Consider the following 11,154-nt stretch of genomic DNA (forward strand, 5'->3'; position numbering starts at 1 on the left):
AGCTACTCAAGAGGCTGAGATCTGAGGATCGAGATTCAAAGCCAGCCTGGGCAAGGGAAGTCCCTGACACTCTATCACCAATTAACTACCAGAAAACTGGAAGTGGTGCTGTGGCTCAAGTGGTAGAGCTCTAGCATTAAGCTGAAGAGCTCAGGGATGGTGCACAGACCCAGAGTTCAAGTCCCACAACTGACAAAAAAAAATAAAGAAAAAAAAGACAGTACATATGGCTTTAAATCTAATATATTAAACTTTATTCTTAGGAGTAAATAACCAAGCATTTCTCAGTTTTCTGAGGTCTCTTTAGCAGTATAATAATTTCAGTAGTTCATCTAGACATAAAAAGTCAAAGTTTATTCCATAAATAAGAACACAATTTAATCCAAAATTACTAAGACTCTTAAATGCCATCTTATTTTCCTATAGCTATGATGGTATTTTTTCCTCCAAGACTGAATAAATAATACTAAACTAAGTGGATATCCAATGACTCACCTGTACACTTGAAAATTTCACTTTTGGATTGTTATCTATCTCCCATAAGCCTTCATTGAAACCTTTTTGTTTATTTGGTTTGCCATACTTTTCCTTATTTTCTGAGTAAGGAAATATATCCTTTGGTCCTAAAAAAGCACTAAAACAGAAGAAGATAATAAGTGCAATGCAACCTCAAATAAATATATACATAGTACATTACTAAAATAACACTATTATAGGATGCATTTCATAAAATACAAATTAAAGGGAAGACAAGGATATAAAGTCTGATGAATTCATTTCAATGAACACAATCTCACCAAGACATGAGAAGGCTCTAAGTACTGGCAGAACAAATGTTGGAAAAGTCTTTTTGGGGGGAGTATGTATGCAGATATTTTGGCTTGAACTCAGAGCCTCCCACTATTGCTTAGCTTTTTTACTTAAGGCTACAGTCACTCTACTACAGCCATAGTTCCACTTCCAGCTTGGAACACAAGAGAGCCACACAGACTTTTCTTCCAGGATGGCTTAGAATTTTGATCCTCATATCTCAGGCTGAATAGCTAGGAGTATAGGTGTGAAACACCAGCCACCTAGCTTCTAAAAGATTTTTAGGTTCCATTTTTTTGCAGAACAATAAATGTTTTCTGTTTAGAGGTAGGGATAAAGTAGGCTATATTTTATTCCAAATACTACTGTTTTTTTTCGCTTACAGTACTAAGGATTGCATCCAGGGTCTCACAGAAACAAGTCAAGCACTAAACCACAGAACTACATGTCAATCTGATATACTTTATTAATTCAGTAATGAGTTCCTAGATCCATAACACCATCTCATTTACATAAACTTTTTTTTTGGTACTGATCCTGGGCCTTGAACTCAGAGCCTGGGCACTGTCCCTGAACTTTTGTGCCCAAGGCTACAGCTTTAGACCACTTGAGGCATAGCTCCACTGGTTACTGAAAATGGGATTCTCATGAACTTTTGAGCCCAGACTGGCTAAGAACCTCAATTCTCAGATTTCAACCTCATGTGGCTATTAGAGGCAGGAATCAACAGCACCTGGTCTCATTCAGTTTAATTAAACAGGCTTTTCAGGCCCATAGTTCAAGCCCCATGAACGACAAAAAACAAAAAACAAAACAAAAAAAAACTTCCCCCCCAAACTGGACAAAGCCAGGCTGGGGAGAAAAAAATCACCAAGTCTGAATAAACAGCAAAGAGATGGTCTGAAAGCATGGTTCAAGTGGTAGAGAACCAGCCAAGCAAACGAACCAGGCTCAACGCCTCAAAGCTCAAGCTCAAACTCTAGTACTGTAAAAAACAGAAAGTACCTAATTTAAACATCATTATATACTTCTAATTAAATATGAACAGATTTTCATGTCAGTAATTATTTAATACATTTTGCTAAATGGATCTATCAATCTATTGTTTGAGCACTTTTTCTGTGCCAATAGTGAGGGCTTGAACTCAAGGCAAGGCTTCATACTCTTGCTGTCTTTTTTCTGCTCACAGCTGGTGTTCCATCACTTGAGTCACACACTCCAATCTGCTTTTCTGCTGGTTAATTGGGATTCCCAAGCACTTTTCTTTGGGCTTCAAACCAAGATACTCAGATCTCAGTTCTCCTAAGTAGCCAGGAGGCTGCAATATTTTAAGAGTCTGGGACCAGTGGCTCATGCCTGTAATCTAGCTACTCAGGAGGCTCAGTCTGATGTTGGTTTGAAGCCAGCCAGGCAGAAAATCCAAGGGACTCTCCGATTAACGAGCAAAATCCTGGAAGTGCAGGTGTAGCTCAAGTAGTAGCACACACCAGGCCACTGAAAAAGCCAAGCAAGAGTATAAGACCTTGAATTCAATATTCAGCATCAGCACACACAAAAAAATAAAATAAATATTGTAACAGTAAATATACTGTTCAGTGTTTGATCTTCACAATCAATTCCAAGTATAGGTGGGGTAAAGAATATGCTCAAGACTGATAAGTCAAAAACAAAGCTGATGAACAAAAGAACTGTCCACAGGGATACAATCCCCTAAGATTCCTGAATAGTACATAAATTAGCCCAGAGACCGCACCGCTAATTACCAAGGAACACCTTATGGTGGCTGTGGCTATGGTTTTCTCTTAGAAATGTTCCATTTTCAAATGGCCTACAAAAAGTGTTTTATATGCAAAATGGAAATAGGACATAATCTAATTACATTTTGATAGCAAATACAAAAAAATTGTGAAGCCAGGAACCCATGGATCACACCTGTAATCTAGCTATTCAGGAGGCTGAGATCTGAGGTTCATGGTTAGAACCCAGCTCAAGCAGAAAAGGCCATGAAACACTTATCTGCAATTAACTATCCAAAAGGTAGAAGTGAAACTGTGGCTCAAGTAGCTGAGCACCAGCCTTGTACCAAAAACAAAAACACTAAAGGAAAATGCCTAGGCCCTGAGTTAAAGTGCTGGTACCAGCTCGAGAAAGAGATTAAAGGGAGGAAAGAAGGGAGGAAAGGGAAGAAGGAAAGAAGAGAGGGGAGGGAGAGAGGAAAGGGAGAGAGAAAGGAAGGAATGAAGGAAGGAAAATTGTGAAAGTTCAGAGGAAAAAAAATCAGAACACAACAGGTTTAGAAATTCTAAAATATAAAAATATTATTCTTTCTCTTTAGTGGTTAAATTGTAGAACTTTCCTTTTATTATTTGCTTTTTAAAAGCAATGAGAAAATTAAGCAGTAAATTCCAAATCTAACAGTAAACTTATGTGGATTGAAGTTCTTTTGCAAATATATAGAAAAGCAGTTATGTCTCAGATTTTACCTTTTTACTAAACAGTATGGATGCCCATAAGAAAGCCCACACAAAGTCACCACAAACTTAGAACTTTTTTTTTTTTTTTTGGGGTCCAGTCATAGGGCCTGAACTCTGAGCCTGGGCGCTGCACTTGAGCCATAGTGCCACTTCCGGCTTTTTTCTTTTTGCTTATGTGGTACTAGGGAATCGAACCTAGGGCCTCAGGCATGCAAGGCAAGCACTCTACCACTGAGCCATCTTCCCAGCCCAAACTTAGAACTTTTAAGTCAAACCAAAGGGGCCATAATCAAAATATGAAGGCCTATCAGAGACAAGGACATCAAGATCAAGTCATTTATCTTTGTTAAGTAGTATTTTCTAAACAAAACGTTTCATTTTCAACTTATCAACTCTAACTTGCTGCTTCATTTACCTATTATAAAATCACAAAATATGAAACAAATCTGAAAAAGGATGTTTACTAAAATTTTATAACAAGTCAGGCACGAGTGATTCATACCTGTAATCCTAACATGTTGGGAAGGTAAGTAAAATTTTATAACAAGTCAGGCACGAGTGATTCATACCTGTAATCCTAACATGTTGGGAAGGTAAGAGCTGAGGATCATGAGACTTTTAACTGCCAAAAATTCCGAAGTGGAACTACAGCTCAGATGGTAAAGTACAAGCCATGAGCAAAAAAAAAAAAAAAAAAAAAAAAAAAAAGAGAGAGAGAGAGAGAGAGAGAGAGAGAGAGAGAGAGAAATCAGAGACAGTGCCCTAGCCCTGAGTGAAGGCCCAGGCTTGGCTCAATAAATAAATAGATGCTATGACAGTAAAAGGTAGAATGTTGGGGAAAAACGACCGGCAGAAGGAGAAAGGACAAGCTGGGTGCCAGTGGCTACGCCTGTAATCCCAGATCCTCAGGAGGCTGAGATCTGAGGATTACAGTTCAAAGCCAGCCCAGGCCAAAAAGTCTATTGAGACTCTAATCTCCAATAAATCAGCAAAAAATTGGAGTAACACTGTGGCTCCAGTGGCAGAACATTAGCCTTGAGTTGAAGAGCTAAGGGACAGAGCCCAGGCCCAGAGTTCAAGTCCCACAACTGACCCCCCCCCAAAAAAAGGAACATAATTTCAACAATGTACATTATATGCATGTATGAAAATACAACTATGAAATCTCTGTAAATTTACAGTAATTAAAAATTATATGCATATGTGTACACCGTTATATGTTATAGACCGTGATAGACAATTTGCTCCAGGAAAGTTAGAATGAACTTGTGACTTTAAATGAGCATCATTATTCCAAAATACTGTGAAATTTGGGAAATTATGTAATCACTTAATCACAATTAAAAAAAAAAAAGAACCTCGGGGAAGGTAGGGAGGGAAGGGATGGTAGGGGGAAAACAATGGAGGGGGTAGCAATGCTCAATAGGAAGTGTACTCGCTCCCTTGCTCATGTAACTGTAACCCTCTGTATAGTATCTTCACAATAAAAAATTAAAAAAAATTATATGCATACTATACACTACATATACTATATAGTATTTTTTAAGTTTCTAAAGTTGAACATTAATAAGAGACAAAAGCAGCAAAGTATGACTAAATTTTCAAGAGTTTGGAGAGTTCGAAGACATTCTCTCAATTAGCAAAACTAGTCAGCAAAATTCAAACTGAGCTGATCTAAACTTAGTAACACTACAATAACAGCCTTAGAAAAAAAATATGCAATGTTACTATTAATTTATAAATCCCAGCAAGTATTGCTCCCAAAACAAGTCTTTCAAAGCCATACAATTCTTACTGGCATTTTATTCAACACATACTTAGCATTAGTCTAAGTAATTATTATTATTATTTTTTAATTGTATTTTATTTTATTTGAGAACATACTGTACAGAGGGGCTACAATTACATGGGCAGGATAATGCATACATTTCTTACCAAGCATTGCAGGCTCCTCCTTTGTTTACCCTTCACTTCCCTTAAGTAATTATTTATGAAAGCACCTTAGCTGTGGCCTAAAGTTCTAAGATAGAAGATATCCCTATTTTACAAATTCAGAAGGACACAAAGGTAAGTAATTTGCTGAAAGTCACATAAAATAGGCAAATGTGACTGCTGTAATCTACTTGTATTAAATCCTGTGTCAAGTGTTACAAAGCAAATTCATCATCAACCCATGACTTTACTCTCCAAGCTTTTGGGAGGTACTGACTTTGCAAATGTAAATGGTATACTTAAAAGAACACTGATAATAGCTGGGCACCAGTGGCTCCTGCCTATAATCCTGGTTACTAAGTAAGCTGAGAGGATGAGAGCTGAGGACCACAATTTGAAGCCAGACCAGCAGGCAAGTCTATAGAACTCTGACCTCCAGAAATGAATCTATGGCTCAAGTGGTAGAGTGCTAACCTTGAATAGAACACCCCAGCCCTCAGTTCAAGCTCTAGGACTAGCAAAAAAACAAAACAAAACAAAAAACACTGAAGATCAAAAACATTAAAGTATACTTTGAAATAAAAATGCCACTAAATTTTTATGAAACAAGTAGTTTTTTTTTTTTTGGGGGGGGAGGTCGTGGGGCTTGAACTCAGAGCTTGGGCGCTGTCCCTCAGCTCTTCAACTCAAGGCTAGAGCTCTACCACTTACGCTACAGTGCCACTTCCAGTTTTTTGGTGGTTTATTGGAGATAAGATTTTCACAGACTTGGGGCTGGGAAGGTGGCTTAGTGGTAGAGCACTTGCCTTGCAATGCATGAGGCCCTGTGTTTGATTCCTGAGCACCACATAAGCAAAAAGAAAAAAAGCCAGAAGTAGCGCTGTGGCTCAATTGGTAGAGCGCTAGCCTTGAGCTGAAGAGCTGAGGAACAGCGCCCAAGCCCAGAGTTCAGGCCCCACGACCTGACCCTCCCCCCCCCAAAAAAAAAGATTTTCATGGACTTGCCTGCCTGGGCTGGCTTTGAACCACGATTCTCAGATCTCAGCCTCCTGAGTAGCTAGGATTACAGGTGTGAGCCACCGGCACCCAGCTTAAAGCAGGTATTTTTAAATTTGAATATATCTTAATTTCCTTTATTTTGGTCAGTCATGGGCCTGAACTCTGGGCCTGGGCGTTGTCCCTCAGCTCTTCAGTTCAAGGCTAGCTACCGTTTGAACCACAGCGCCACTTCCAGCTTTTTTTGCTTAGGTGGTGCTTAAGTGGTGCTGAGGAACCCAGGGCCTCATGCAGGCAAGGACTCTAGCACTGAGCTACCTTCCCAGGCCTTAATTTCTTGATTATTAATAGCCTCGTTTTTTTTCCCCCTTAACCATCTTAATACCTAATTAACCAAGTAATACCTAATCAGTTTAGGTACCCAGTGTAATGCTGTGATTTAAATACAGACTTTGGGCTACATATGCTTCTAAGTGGTAACACTGCTCAGCAAGTTCAAGACCCTAGGTTTAATCTTCAGCATTGAAAATAAAAGTTCTCCATTTTTTAATGTTGGGGAAAGAATAGTCACTTTTAAATTTAAAATAGTAACCTAATGCTGGAGGTTTTAGCTCACTGAAGGAGCACTTGCCTTGTATGAACTAGGACCTCATTGGATCTCCAAGACTGTTAAAAGAAAAAAAAGAAGTAACAATGGTCTACATAAGTGCCCTATAAAACTGTAAGAATGTGTATATATATATACATACGCGTATATGAATATTTTACAAAATGCCTTAAAATCAGAGAAATCAGAAGTAATTTTTTTTTTTTGGGGGGGGAGGGAGGTCTGGTCATGGGGCCTGAACTCTGGACCTGGGTGCTGTCCCTCAGCTCTTCAGCTCAAGGCTAGCACTCTTCCACTTGAGCCACAGCACCATTTCCAGCTTTTTTCTTTTTGATTATGTGGTGATGAGGAATCGAACCCAGGGCCTCGGCCTCATGCATGCAAGGCAAGTGCTCTACCACTGAGCCACCTTTCCAGCCCACTCAGAAAGAATTTTTTAAAGTTACAAAAATAAAAAATTGGAGACTGGGAATGTAGCTTAGTGGTAGAGTGCGTGCCTAGCATGCCATGATGCCTTGGGTTTGATTCCTCAGTACCACATAAAAAAGCAAGAATTAGCGCTGTGGCTCTAGTGACTGTAGGGTGCTAGTCTTAAACAAAAAAGCTAAGGGACAGTGCCCAGGCCCTGAGTTCAAGCCCCAAACTGCCTCCCTTCCCCTCCAAAGAAAATTCAACTAATGCCAGCTACATTTAATACAGTATTTGTAAATTTGGTATGGCTCAGGATCATCCCCAAGGCTTGTTAGATTGTTGAACTCCATAGCTTACAGACTGACTCAGAAAGTCTTGGATAAGCCCTAAGAAATGTTTCTTTAGGGGCTGGGAAGGTGGCTCAGTGGTAGAGCGCTTGCCTTGCATGCATGAGGCCCTGGGTTCAATTCCTCAGCACCACATAAAAAGAAAAAAACCAAAGTGGCACTGTGGCTCAAGTGGTAGAGTGCTAGCCTTGAGCTGAAGAGCTGAGGGACAGCACCCAGGCCCAGAGTTCAGGCCGCTCCCCACAAAAAAGATGCATTGTACTTACAAATTTATCAATTTGTTGAATTGAAATCCCTTTGTACAACTAAAGACAATTTTTTTAAGTTTCAAAAAAATAATAATTTGTGGTATTTTATAATACCACTAACATGAAATGGCCAGAAATGGTGATTCAACCGTGTAGATTAGTGGTTGTTTAGAACTGAAGAGAATGGAATGATCATGAATACAAGAAACTGCTAAAATCTAATGAAATTCATATTAAAATCAACTTAGTGGTATACATTTTGTGTATATTATCACAGCGAAACATAACTGTTGAAAAAATTATGTGAGAGCTAGGATAATGGTACAGCAGTATAATCCTAGTTACTGGAGGGGCAGGTAGGACTGTAGTCCAAGACTAGCCTGAGGCAAAAATACAACTCCCTTTCCAAAAACAACCAGAATTTAAAAGGGCTGAAGGATAACTGATTAGTAAGCAGGAGGCTGAGTTCAAACCTCAGTACCACACATACACATTAATAACTGAAAGCTGGTTGCTAAGAAACATTAAATCAGACATTGTCATTGTAGCCATTTCTAGGAAAATAATTATAATTAGAAGAGGAATACCAAGCTTTGTTTCTCTTCATCCCAAATAAGCAAGCCTAAGCTACAGAAATTATTTTAAGTTCAAAACCAGTCAAATTATATAGTACTTAGAAGGCTACTAAATGATAGGTATATACAAATATAATCATTGGAAACCCATGAGATAGCTCCCAGAAAATCTTATGCATGTAAAAGTAACAGCTCAATTTTCAGCTAATTTTTGAAAAATTAAAATTGTCTCACCAAATCAGTTTGTGCCCATATCCACTAGGGACAGTAGAACAAATCAGAGTGGCTCTACTACCCATAAGCCTCTAGTACACTCAAAGGAACTGTCCAGATTTCATCTGCTCATATTTCGTACAATATAGCCTAAGGCCTAAAGCATAATATAAGATAATCCTTATGGAAATCACTTAGTTGGGCCAGGCACTGGTGGCTCACGCCTGTAATCCTAGCTACTCAGGACGCTGAGATCTAAGGATCGAGGTTCAAAGCCAGCCCAGGCAGGAAACTCCATGAGACTCTTAGCTCCAATAAACCACTAGAAAACCGGAAGTGGCACTGTGGCTTAAGCGGTAGAGTGCCAGCCTTGAGCTGAAGAGCACAGGGACAGAGTTTAGGCCCAGAGTTCAAGCCCCATGACTGACAAAAAAAAAAAAAAAGAAATCACTTAGTTGGGCCAGAGGCATGACTCAATGGTAGAGCACCTGCCTACCAAGTACAGGACACTGAATTCAAATCCCAGAATGGGGGGGGAGGGGGGAAGAAAGTCCATGTAATTTTACTGAACAGAAATATTGAATGTCCTGTAAAAACTTCCCATACAAACTTTCCACCATTCTTTTGCTTCCTTCCCTGATTAAGAAAATTAAACTTTCAATCAAAATTAAACCTACAGTGCCTTTACTATCTAAAAGTAAAAGATACATAGTGCTTCCTCAACACAAAGAGGTAGCTTGAAAATTTATTCTAAAGTTCAAAAATAATTTTAAAGTTTTGTATTTCTTTCCTATTCCTCTTTAAATTAATCTCTACTTTTTCATTTTATGCACAATCCTGAAACTTCTAATTTGCATCTAAAAGCTAACAGGACTTACATCTCATGAGTTCCAAAAAAGAAAATGGGTAGTTTGTTTGTAGGTAGTTTTACAGCTCCATCAGGAACTTCATCTACCTAAAAGAAACATTAAAAAAAAAACTACCATCATTCAGTCATATACACTTCAACACATCTGAATAAGTTGATAACATATTCAAGACAGCTGAAGATATAAAATCAGACATTTTACAGGTTCCAAATCTTATTCCCCACTCTGAAACCTAAGAAGTTCCATAAAACAAAGGTGTCTTTTTCAAATTCACTTTGTTGCAAAACCAAAGCTAATTCAGTCATTTTTTTTATGCAGTCATGTTTCTATAATTTCTCTGCAGAAAGTTATGTGCCATGCTAGCAGTAGCAAAACACATGGAATATGTACCACCATTAACTTCCTCAAATCCCCAAATTCTCAATTCTTTTTTTTTTTTTTTTTTTGTCGGTCGTGGGGCTTGAACTCTGGGCCTGTGCGCTGTCCCTCAGCTCTTCAGCTCAAGGCGAGCGCTCTACCACTTGAGCTACAGCGCCACTTCCGGTTTTCTGGTGGTTTATTGGAGATAGGAGTCTCATGGTCTCTCCTGCCCGGGCTGGCTTTGAACCGCGATCCTCAGATCTCAGCCTCCTGAGTAGCTAGGATTACAGGCGTGAGCCACCAGCACCGGGCTCAAATTCTCAATTCTTAAACTTATCTTAATCCAAGTATTTCACATAAAGAATGTCAAAATCTACATGAAGAAATGCTCAACCTCTGTAGCCATAGAAGAAATGCAAATCAAAAAAACGTTGAGATACCACCTCACCCCATTTAGAATGGCTATAATCAAGACCTCTAATAACAACAGATGCTGGAGGGGATGTGGTCAGAAGAGAACCCTACTGCATAGTTGGTGAGAGTGTAAACTTGTTCAACCACTTTGGAAAGTACTATGGAGATTCCTCAAAAGACTCCATGAAGAGCTCCCCAATGACCCAGCAATCCCACTTTTGGGCATTTACTCAAATGATCACAAACAAGACCATACAAAAGCTACCAGCCCAACTATGTTTATTACAGCATTATTTACCATAGCTAATATATGGAACCAACCGAGATGCCCCTCAGTAGATGAATGGATCAAAAAAATGTGTTATATATAAAATGGAATTCTATGCTTCTATCAGAAAGAATGACACTGCCCTATTTGTTAGGAAATGGAAAGACTTGGAAAAAAATTATATTAGGGGCTGGGAAGGTGGCTCAGGGGTAGAGCGCTTGCCTTGTATGCATGAGGCCCTGGGTTTGATTCCTCAGTACCACATAAGAAAAAAGCTGGAAGTGGCACTGTGGCTCAAGTGGTAGAGCGATAGCCTTAAGCTGAAGAGCTGAGGGACAGCAGCCAGGCCCATCCATAGTTGAGGCCCCACGACCGAACCCAAAAAAAAGAAAAAAAGTAAGTGAAGCAAGCCAGGTGCAAAGAAACATAGGTCCCATTGATTTTCCTTATTTGCTATAACTACTATATATCTGAGACAAGCAGAAAAGGTCAAATAAGATGATATTAAGTGAAATGAACACCAAGCTAAGGAATCAAGTGTTTTTTTTTTCTTTCTTGCTATTGTTTGTAACGTATTTATAAGGTACCACGTGATTTTTTTTGTTTTTTTCTATGTCCCTCCCCCACGGT

At 39.1% G+C, this 11,154-nt stretch overlaps 1 long non-coding RNA gene across 1 annotated transcript; it reads right to left on the bottom strand.

Annotated features, from left to right (window-relative positions):
- Positions 1-231: 231 nt before the first annotated feature.
- Positions 232-10,661, bottom strand: LOC138803214 (uncharacterized). The gene is made up of 2 exons (XR_011364907.1): positions 9,492-10,661; positions 232-634 (listed from the first exon to the last, which is right to left on the bottom strand). It is a non-coding gene; the product is annotated as an uncharacterized lncRNA (long non-coding RNA).
- Between the last annotated feature and the right edge of the window lie 493 nt (positions 10,662-11,154).

This window comes from Dipodomys merriami, unplaced genomic scaffold, assembly GCF_024711535.1.
Source record: "Dipodomys merriami isolate MVZ:Mamm:240054 unplaced genomic scaffold, mDipMer1.0.p SCAF_3386, whole genome shotgun sequence".
Lineage (NCBI taxonomy): Eukaryota > Metazoa > Chordata > Mammalia > Rodentia > Heteromyidae > Dipodomys > Dipodomys merriami.